General features: G+C 29.8%; 1 protein-coding gene across 8 annotated transcripts in view; it reads right to left on the reverse strand.

Moving 5' to 3' along the window:
• The window catches only part of LOC129908511 (sodium- and chloride-dependent neutral and basic amino acid transporter B(0+)), a 53,199-nt gene extending 44,049 nt beyond the window's left edge, over positions 1 to 9,150 (reverse strand). The window contains exons 1-3 of one of the 8 annotated variants that reach the window (XM_055985069.1): positions 8,987 to 9,150; positions 8,034 to 8,102; positions 966 to 1,058 (exon numbers count right to left, since the gene is read on the reverse strand). The gene's annotated coding sequence lies outside the window, so the exon portion shown is untranslated. The other 7 variants (XM_055985065.1, XM_055985064.1, XM_055985063.1 and 4 more) reach the window with 7 other exon arrangements.
• Positions 9,151 to 9,750: the final 600 nt, after the last annotated feature.

The raw sequence follows: 9,750 nt of genomic DNA on the forward strand, positions 1-9,750 counted from the left end.
GAGTGAAATAAAACAAATGAAACAAAAGTATAAAGCGGCCCATAGACACCACACTTGTGTGCACACTTGTGTCGGTGTGCGGCAATGTGTGCTGTGTGTGGGCTGGATTGGACACCGATTTTTGGTGTCAGACACGGAGCGAGTAAAATGAAAAGATTTTGATTTTTTTGTGTCGGTGTCTCAGTCGGTGTGATGTCTATGGGGATGCGCGCACACAATTACTATGTTTTTGCATCTAAATAGTTGTTGAGCGCGAAGCGTCGGAAGTTTTTTCAATAAAATGTCAATTCGTGTTGCGAATTCTGCTGATTTTTCCTCTTTGAGATCTCTTGTGTGCACAATTTGGTGTGGCGTGTGTGTCGAAATGCCACACCATTTTCAGTACACCGGTGTGGTGTCTATGGGCCGCTTAAATGACTGAACTTTTGAGCTTTTGTCTTCTTTGCAAAAAAAACTTTAAATTATTTTGTGTTTAATGATTTGAACAACAGGAATTAGTTAAATACTTTTTGCAAAAATATATTTCCCAGTTGAATAATTTGCCTGTCTGAAGTGTTGATTTATGCATATAGGTAAATGAAATATACGATAAAATATTTTATTCAACATGCACACGCAGCTGTTCAAATTGCTTAAAATTGCTGATCGACATGCTACCCTAAATTTAATCATTGTTTTTAAGCTACAAAGTCAATATTTGTTTAAACTTGCTTATTCGATATATTTAAAATACTCTAAATATTGTATACGAATTTAAATTAAAAGTTTATACAGTAAAAAAAATTGCAAACTTTAATTTGAATTTTGAATGACAGCTATTATTTTAAAAAAATATACTGAAACATAATACCTACTTAAACAAATTTGCTTGTGTTCAATAATATAAACAAATTCCATTCAAATTTAATGGGTTTTGAAATTTCATCAGATTCTTAAAATCTTTTTATAATTAAATTTTTACAAACCTTTTTAAATCCAAATTTATCATTGATTCCTTTTTCATGCCCGCATTTACATCAAATGAATTCACAGTTTCTTATTATCGTTCGGCATTCGATCTGAAATTAAATACATTTTTTTTGTTAATAAATGTTTATCCAACAGTTTTGGTTTCAAAAATGAGTTAAAGAATATCCAAACAATATTTATAAACAAACTTATGTTGACTGTAAACAAGTGAATGATGATCCTATTAAAACAAACAACAAACCAATACAAACATCACCACAAAATAGTAGGAAGTTTATCTATCAAATTTCACTTGAGTGCACTTAACTGAAAATGTGTATGGCTTCTTCATTTTTCCTTATCACTGATGACCCGAAAAAAACAATGAAATTCCTTGTTTTTACACCCAATCCTATAGCTACCTTAACTATCTACTCACTATTTAAAACTGGTTTCTTGTCCTGTGATTGTTTTCACTAACCAAGTAATCCAAGAAATGGGTATTAGAGTCTTTTCCTTTAAAAGTTGGAGAAACCGAAAAAAAAGAAGAAGTCATGGTCATGGCTCATGGATTTAACAAAAGAAGCAAACACTAACACATGACGTGTTATTTTTATGGATTGAATTACCTGTACCTGTTTTTTTTTTTTTTTTTGTAGGGTCGGTGTCGTTGGATTCCATTCGATTTTAAGAGATTCAAGAAAAGGAAAATGTAGGTAGGTAAGGTACCTTACCTAGCCATAAAATAAAATGGGAAAATTCAATTTTATTTCTTAATGAATAGAGAAATACTTTGGGGTCTTTTTTTTGTATTTTTCTCAAAATTAAGGAATGAAATGTACAACAGGTATCAATCAGGTTGTTTCTTAACTATTTCTATAATATAATGTAGTTAGTGTGAAATTGCTGTCTTTAATGGAGACAAATAAGACAAAAACAGACCGTTTGTAGAAGGTTAACCAGTCATTTTCTGACTTCAAGTCGTTGTAAATTTTCACAACTTTGAACAAATTGGTTTATTGAATTTTTCAAAAAGTTACTTAACGATTTTATTTTTTTAATGCGATTGGCTAAAATTTGTTTTTTTTTTTTTGATAAAGTGTATCCTGTAGGAAAAAATTTGATTTGATTTATTTGTTTCTTTTCTGCATTCAGTTCTTGAAATAATAAACATTTTTTACCAAAATTTGGTCCTTGATTTAAAAATTTCTTAGAACATGTTTAATAAATTTGTAATTTAGCAATAAATTTTGTATTGGCATCCAAAAGATTTTTTAATTTATTCATATCGAATTTAAAAAGGAAGCGTTTTAAAATTACTCATTCAATCATCCACCTTATTTTGAATATATCCATATCTCTAGTATTAGAAATTAGAACATTTCAACGGTCAGCCACTATGCGCCTCGAAAGTAGTGCCATGAATTTCTACGTCAAAAAACATTTGCAACGCTTTTTGTTGGCGAACATTAGATAAGGGAATCTTAACTTTACTTGAATAAAATCGTTCTTATAAATCATGATAAAAAAAAGGTGTTAAGATTTTGGTTTTACATGTACCTACTTGTTTTTGTGTTTATAGAAAACAAATTAAAAAAAAAATATTATAAAATGCATATTATTCTAATTCCTTTGTCCAACTTTAATCCATGTTTGTCCTCCAAAATTTTGTTTGTTCACCCTTCAAAACAATTTTAGAACAGAACAACTTCTCTTTTTACTTGCGATATATACAGGGTGTCACACACAGTTACCTCTCCAAACCCACGGAATTGAAAAAAATTTTCCAAAATTTGAATCTTGGATTTTTTAAAAAATATTGAATTTTTTTTTGGAAAATCAATATATTTTCTTCAAATTCTGGTTTTATGTCTGGATAATTTGTTACTTTAGAATAGCATACCAAATTTTGGTTTTGAAAGTTTTTTAACAATTTTTATACCTACACAAAAATAAAAAAAAAAAAAAAGGTTCCACAATTTTGCAAACAAATCGACGAAAACGCTCAAATTTGTTACAAGCAAAAAATCATTGTCCTCCTATTAGGAAATATTCAAAAAAACATTTTTTTTTATAACAAAATATAATTTTTTTACTTGCGCTATAGGTAGATACTATATGGCAAGTTTAGGATACGTAAAAAAAATCAAACTCGAGATAACAATTTTACATGACATAACGATGATGGAGAATGCCAAAAAAGTGGGTCCTTCAATTCTGTCTGTCTGTCTGTCCGTGTACTGGAGCGATTTGCTTCAAACTTGGTAGTAAATAGTTTTGGGTGATTCTTTAGAGGACAAATTGAAATAACGGTACCTGTCATATAACGGAAATAGAAAAGTTAATTTATTTCAAAACAGCTCTTACGATTTTTATCAAAATTTTTCTATTTAGTGTTACACATAAGAGCTTCCTTTTGAAATAAGAAGAATTTGTTTTGTACCGTTATTAACGGTACCTGCCATAGAACGGTTTTTTTTATTTATGAATTTCTCGTAAACGACAAAACAGACTTCAACCAAAATTTTTTATATGTACAAGAACTTTAAAATAAACGTTATATAAAAATTTTATAAAATTTTCAAAAAACACATTTTTTTGAAAAATCAATTTTTTGAAAACGGTAAGATGAATTTTATTGAAACTTCGTAGGAATGTAGAAAAAAGATCACCTAAAATGATGTTTAATAATTATAAGAACTAATTCTGTTCAATAAAAAGATTTAATATTAAAGTTACTTTTACCATAAGAGCAAGTACGTGCGACCCCAGTTTAAAAACTCAAAAAAAAAAATTTAATTAAAACCGCATTCGTACGCTCTGATTCGGTCATCTTTATTTCGAAAGCTTATTTCTGAGTGAAAAGACTTGAATTATATATTTCTAGACTATTTCCTTAATCTATAGTCAAAAGCAGGTTCTAAATCAAACTTGATGAACTAAGTGATTTAACAAAACGTTGTCACTTTACACCCAATGGTGTTATCATGAGTCACAAATTTATCTTTAATCAAATCGTGATGAAATAAATGTAATTATTTAATATCTTATCTTTACCATGACTGTGATTTTTAATATTTAATATTTCTGATATAAGTACATTGTACATATTTTCATCATTAAAACAAAAAAAAAAAAACATCTTCACTTTAAAGACACAATGCACAATCTTCCAATTACTTAGGTATTATTACTCCATGTTTATTTCTGTAAACAATTATAAGAATTTGTTAATAGGTATTTCTCATTTAAACATTTTATTTTCAAAAACATTTTTTTCCCATTGATAACCTTGAGGTATCAATGATGGGGTTATTTATTTATGTTCGGTTCAGCAATAAAAGACAAAAACAATTAATTTCACACGATCAAGGAAGACACAACATTGAATTATTAAAGGTATTTAATAATAACAATGACTGTAGTTGTTGAATCGATAGAAAAATAGCAATTTGAATAATGACGAGTTCATTTATACATAATTATTTTAAGACGAAGACAAGTGAAATCTATGATTTGTTTATCACGAAACATAAACAGCTGCAGCGACCGAAGACGGGTGAATCCTCAGATCTTTAAGATTAATGTCGAATAAAGTGAAACTCAGTCGATTAATATATTTCTATTTTTGTTTTTTATTTTTTTTTTTTTTTTTATTAAACCATGAAGTAATTTAATCTCTGCAAAAGACTAGCTTATTTTTGTTTTGGATTAACGAGTATAATTTGCTTAACAAAGTTTTTCATGTGTGTCGTCGTCACTTTCAACGCGTTTTACGAGAATCCGGTTCTTCACATCATTTTGGATCCGTATCGTTTACCTTTAAGCGAAAACATTTGAATACACGCAGAAAGTTTGTTTAAGTCCGTGTCTAGAATTTTGTTCAATATGATTTTGATAATGAAGTAAAAATAGTCAATGACTAAATGCTGCTAAGTTCAGTCTTCTGCGGTATACATTTAGCTGAAGTTACACCCTTTATTGATCTGATGTAGAATTACTTATGTATAAAGTTCAGAGACAAAAAATGGTGGATGATTAATCTTCAATGCTATTTTATTAGTTTGTTTAGTTCAGGGCAGGACCCAAGTAGTTTTCAAAAAATCATTAAACCACCATTTGTTCTACGTTTAACCGTCTAGTATCCTCAAATAGATCAAGCGGAGTAAAAAGTATTGGATAGCAGTCATACACATCTTGGTTTTTATGCGAGGATTACAATCTGCTTCTTTTATTCAAATGCCATAAATTACCTTTTCTAGGGCAAATGTTAGAAAAATCGTTAATTCGCATATAACTTTCCGATTTGTCGAAAATAGTTTTTTTTTCATAAAGTTCATACGCTGTCAAATATTTTGATAATAAGGCTATGCATCATAATTATCTTCAAAAATACCTACACATTTTTTCGATAAAAACCAAAAGTCAAAAATAGCAGTTTTTTAGTTTTTGCTCTTGTAGTTCAAGAATCTATATAAAGATAGTAAAGAAATTATAATTTTTTTTATTTTCCGAAACTTTGAAATATTTAAGTAACTTATTATATAGTTTTTCTAATTCTATACGTCATGTGACCTCAGAAAATGCTCAATTTTTGTCAATAATTATTGAGACTAGTTTTCTTCTAAAAATGCACTTTTGAAATTCATTGTGTTTTGGGGCTAAGATTTTACCTACATATATGTACAACCTGCATACATATGTATGTGCAAATTATTTTTGGAAACATTATTTTTCATAAAAGCTTCGTCATTTTCAAAAAACAGATGAGGGTAGATATTAATTCTACGGATCTTAGACTAGAAGTGATGGAGTTAACAGAACCCAGAAACAGATTAAGTGTTAGATTTTGAGTTTTGACATTATTTTCCTAAATTGACTTCAGAATGTCTTTTACCCTGACTAATGGCATTCATAAAATCTCGAGTTTTAATCCTTAAAAGACGATAAGAACAAAGTCAGACCTCTTTTTTAGCATTTTTTTTTTTTTTCTCATTATGACATTCATGAAAATATATGAACCATTTCTGAGATTTTGCGTCTTTGCTATCTCGAAAGCTGTACATCTTCGCACCTTGAGGAAGGATGACAATAAATCAACATATAACAGACCTAACAGACAAATCAACTGGGAACTCAAATCCATATATTTTGAAGGTCCTTTAATCAAAATCGTATGAGCCGAAAATCGTATGAAAGAAAATTGCAATACCTCGAAAACGGAACCTGGAGGTATCCGTTAAAAAAGAGATATTAAAAAAAAAACTAAAAAGTTTCAACAAATCCTTGGATCCTTTGGCTTTAAGGATGTATGTAGGTACATAACGAAACACACTTTACTGAAGTATTTCATCATAGTTATATTGGTTTTGAATAAAACCTCGAAATATTTTCAGACACCTAAGGGCAATTGAGCAAGTAAACAGTTTTAAAAACCGGTATTATTGAAATATAAAAACTTTAAAAGTTCAAAAAACATTTAACCGATCGTTCGTATCGAAAATTTAAGCTGTTAGAAGCCTTAGCCGTTAAGCTAGGTATACTTAAAAGGAATAGTTACCCATTTTACTATAGAGTCTTGTTCCCGTCCCGAGTGCACAAAAAAGAGTTTGGTATCAAATAAAACCTTGTATCTTGGTCCAGAAATGGCCAATTTTTCTTTGTTTCCTTAAAATATTTTAACAAAATGAAATGGTAACGGAGTTACGAATAACAGAGTTACGCGCGACAGAGTTACGGCCGTCAAAGTTACGCGAAACCGAAGTTACGAAAAACTAGAGTTACGAATTCTAAACATAAATATTGGAAACATAAATAAGAGAATATCGATTCTCATTGGTTATTTTAATAGATTTTAACGAAAATGGGTGTGGTTTAATCTTTTTATGCAAAAAACAACCCTATTCCTTGTTTATTTATTTGAAACAGGATAAGTTAAAATTAAACAAAAACCTCACCTAATAAAAAAAATTCTAATATACCTATATGTTAATCTCTTGTTTGTATTTCCATAATTCTATATCGTTCCTCGCAATTGTTGCCAACCCAAAAATCACATGTCATAGCTTAACATAACTTTAGAATTCGTAACTCTAGTTTTTCGTAACTTCGGTTTCGCGTAACTTTGAAGCTCGTAACTCTGTCGCCCGTAACTCTGGTGTTCGTAACTTCGTCGGTTTCCCATACACTTTGCTTCCCTTAATTTTGTTTCTAAATCAAATTTTTAATCATCCTCTAGGTTCTAGGAAACCATCTTAAAAAATTTAATAAAACAAATTTCTTCAGTGGTTAAGAGTCAATATCGAACTCACTGTCAAATTTTTTATTTTAACTCAAGTTTTTCTTTAGTAATATATCAAACTTGTTTGTAGCAGAGATCCCAGATCTCATCTAACCGGGAACTACTGTTTTCACAAAAAGAAGTATTATTTTGTCATAAACTTGAGTCCCTGATTTTTTCAACTTTATAGTCCATTAACACCACGGGGGTAAATAACCTAATTGACAGTTGAATTCCGTCTATTTCAAATATCATTGGAAAGTTTACATCAACTTCAAGTCTTAAGTTTGTTTTTCAAGTTTATTTGTAAAACTACATATTTTCATATTGGCATTGACAAATTTTCCAAAAAAAAAATGAGAAAAATATTCAATGTTTTACTATTTTAAACAGGAATAGATACAAATCCTCAATTCCCCCCAAAAAAACAAGTCCAACTAGCTTATTTAATTGGAATCTGAGAGTGTCATGTTGTTAAACAAAATTTTAAGCAGACAACATAATCAATAGCTTAGACTTTAGACATACCGTTCATAGATATGATCGAGCTGCAGTTTGAGTAGGTAGTTTAGATATTCCGAATTTCAAGTGTCTACTGTGACTACTTGTTTCGAAATCCAAGTTTTAACTCGTTTCCTTAATTGTATAGGAACTTGAAAGATTCACTTTTAAAAATTAATTATAAACTCTTTTCCTTAGGAATGTTTGTTTCTATGATTGCATGTGTACATAATGCAAGTTTGGTTAGGTTAGGTATTATTATAATGAGTTGGAATTTATGCGCGAATTGCATTTAGATACCTACCTCAAAAAACAAGCGTGTGACACGATGACAGCGACACAAACAACGAAGAGACGGTGGCTTTTTCTCACACTAAATAATAAACACAAGCTTTAGTATTCACAATAGACTTTAGTTACGTTCACATTCATCAAATAGGTATATCACATAACATGGCTTTAAAAAATACCTACAAGAAAAAAACATACTTAATCAGCATTTCGTAATTTCCGAATTAACGGTTGCTTTGGAGTATTTTTTTTTTTTTTTTTATTTAATTTAACATGCATGTATTTTTTTAATGCTTACGTTTTATTTATTTTTATTTATTTCCCTTCGAATGGAAAAATAATGAAAGTAGGACGAAATTTAACCGATTTATTCTATTAGACCAAGTTCAAGATCTCTTAACAGAGACTTTACACAGAACCGTTTGAACCTTTATTGGTTAGGTTCATACTCATTGAAACAAACAACAAACCAACTGCTAGCTGCTAGTTTCACATTAAGTTTGAGTCACGAACCAAAAAACGAAGAAGACGAAAAGAACACACACTAGAGACTAGAGGATAGGTACACATAAAAAGAAACACAAACAGGATTTAGGAACTACTAAAAAACAGTCTGCCTTCCTTTCAAAAGATAGGAACAAATTGGTTTTGGTGGTGCGGGTGAAGAAGGCAGGTTTGGTAGCCAACAAGAACTCTATAAGTCACTTTCTATGCAAACAAAAAAAAGAACACACATCAATTTTATGTTTAAAAATGGGCATTACTTGGGTTTCCTTCCTCTTTAAAATAAAAAAATACAGAAACAAATAAAAAAAGAAAAAATACCCAAAAGTTAAAGGTAATTTCTCCAACTTTTTTCTGTGTTCTTTTTAAATTCAATTTTTTTTTTTTTTTTCGTTAAAATTGCACTTGAATTTTTTGAAAATCAGTGCTACGAGACGAGGCCACGATCGTTATAAGTTGTACCTAGTTTGTATCCAATTTTTTAGTCATACGACGCGTCGACGAGAAAACGGCGCTATACAAAACCCAAGAGCAAAGGCATATAACAAGACAACCCAACCGAGTTAGCGAACAGAATTGCACTGAACCAGAACCGGTAGACGACAACATATACAACTCCACTTCACACAACAACCAACGGTGATAAAACTGGTTTTTTTTTATTTCAATTTTTCAACTTGCATTTTGCTTTTGCAATATGGGGGAACGGACCGCACTAAATAAAAACAAGTGGTTAACATGATCTATACAAAAGCAGTGTTGTTATAATGAAAAATATTTATATGTTAGAAATAGACCTCAAATAAGCCATTTTTACCGAAATTTTAAGCCCCCTTTAATAATACTTTCTCGTATTCAGACGGTTTTTGATTATTTTGCCTTTTTTTCTTCAACTTCTGACTCATTCCAAACTTCTGTAGCTTTGATTCAAAAGCTATGAAATTCTTGAACCTTATTTTTCTATTGACTTGATCTTTTACAGATCAATCTTTTACAAGTTATCATAAATAACATAATATGGAATTTTGCTTACTTAATCGATTTCGACTTTCCAAAAACTTTTTTTTTTTTCAATTTCAGTGATCAAATGGTTTTTTGACCATTTCTATTCTTAGCTTTTTTTTAAACCAATAAATGTATCCAAGACTACAATATTAAGATTACTATACAGCATTTTTTTCTCCACTTAAAATGTTTAAAGGCTCAAAATTTTTATAAAGATAGAT

The sequence above is a fragment of the Episyrphus balteatus genome, chromosome 2 (genome assembly GCF_945859705.1).
Source record: "Episyrphus balteatus chromosome 2, idEpiBalt1.1, whole genome shotgun sequence".
Classification (NCBI taxonomy): domain Eukaryota; kingdom Metazoa; phylum Arthropoda; class Insecta; order Diptera; family Syrphidae; genus Episyrphus; species Episyrphus balteatus.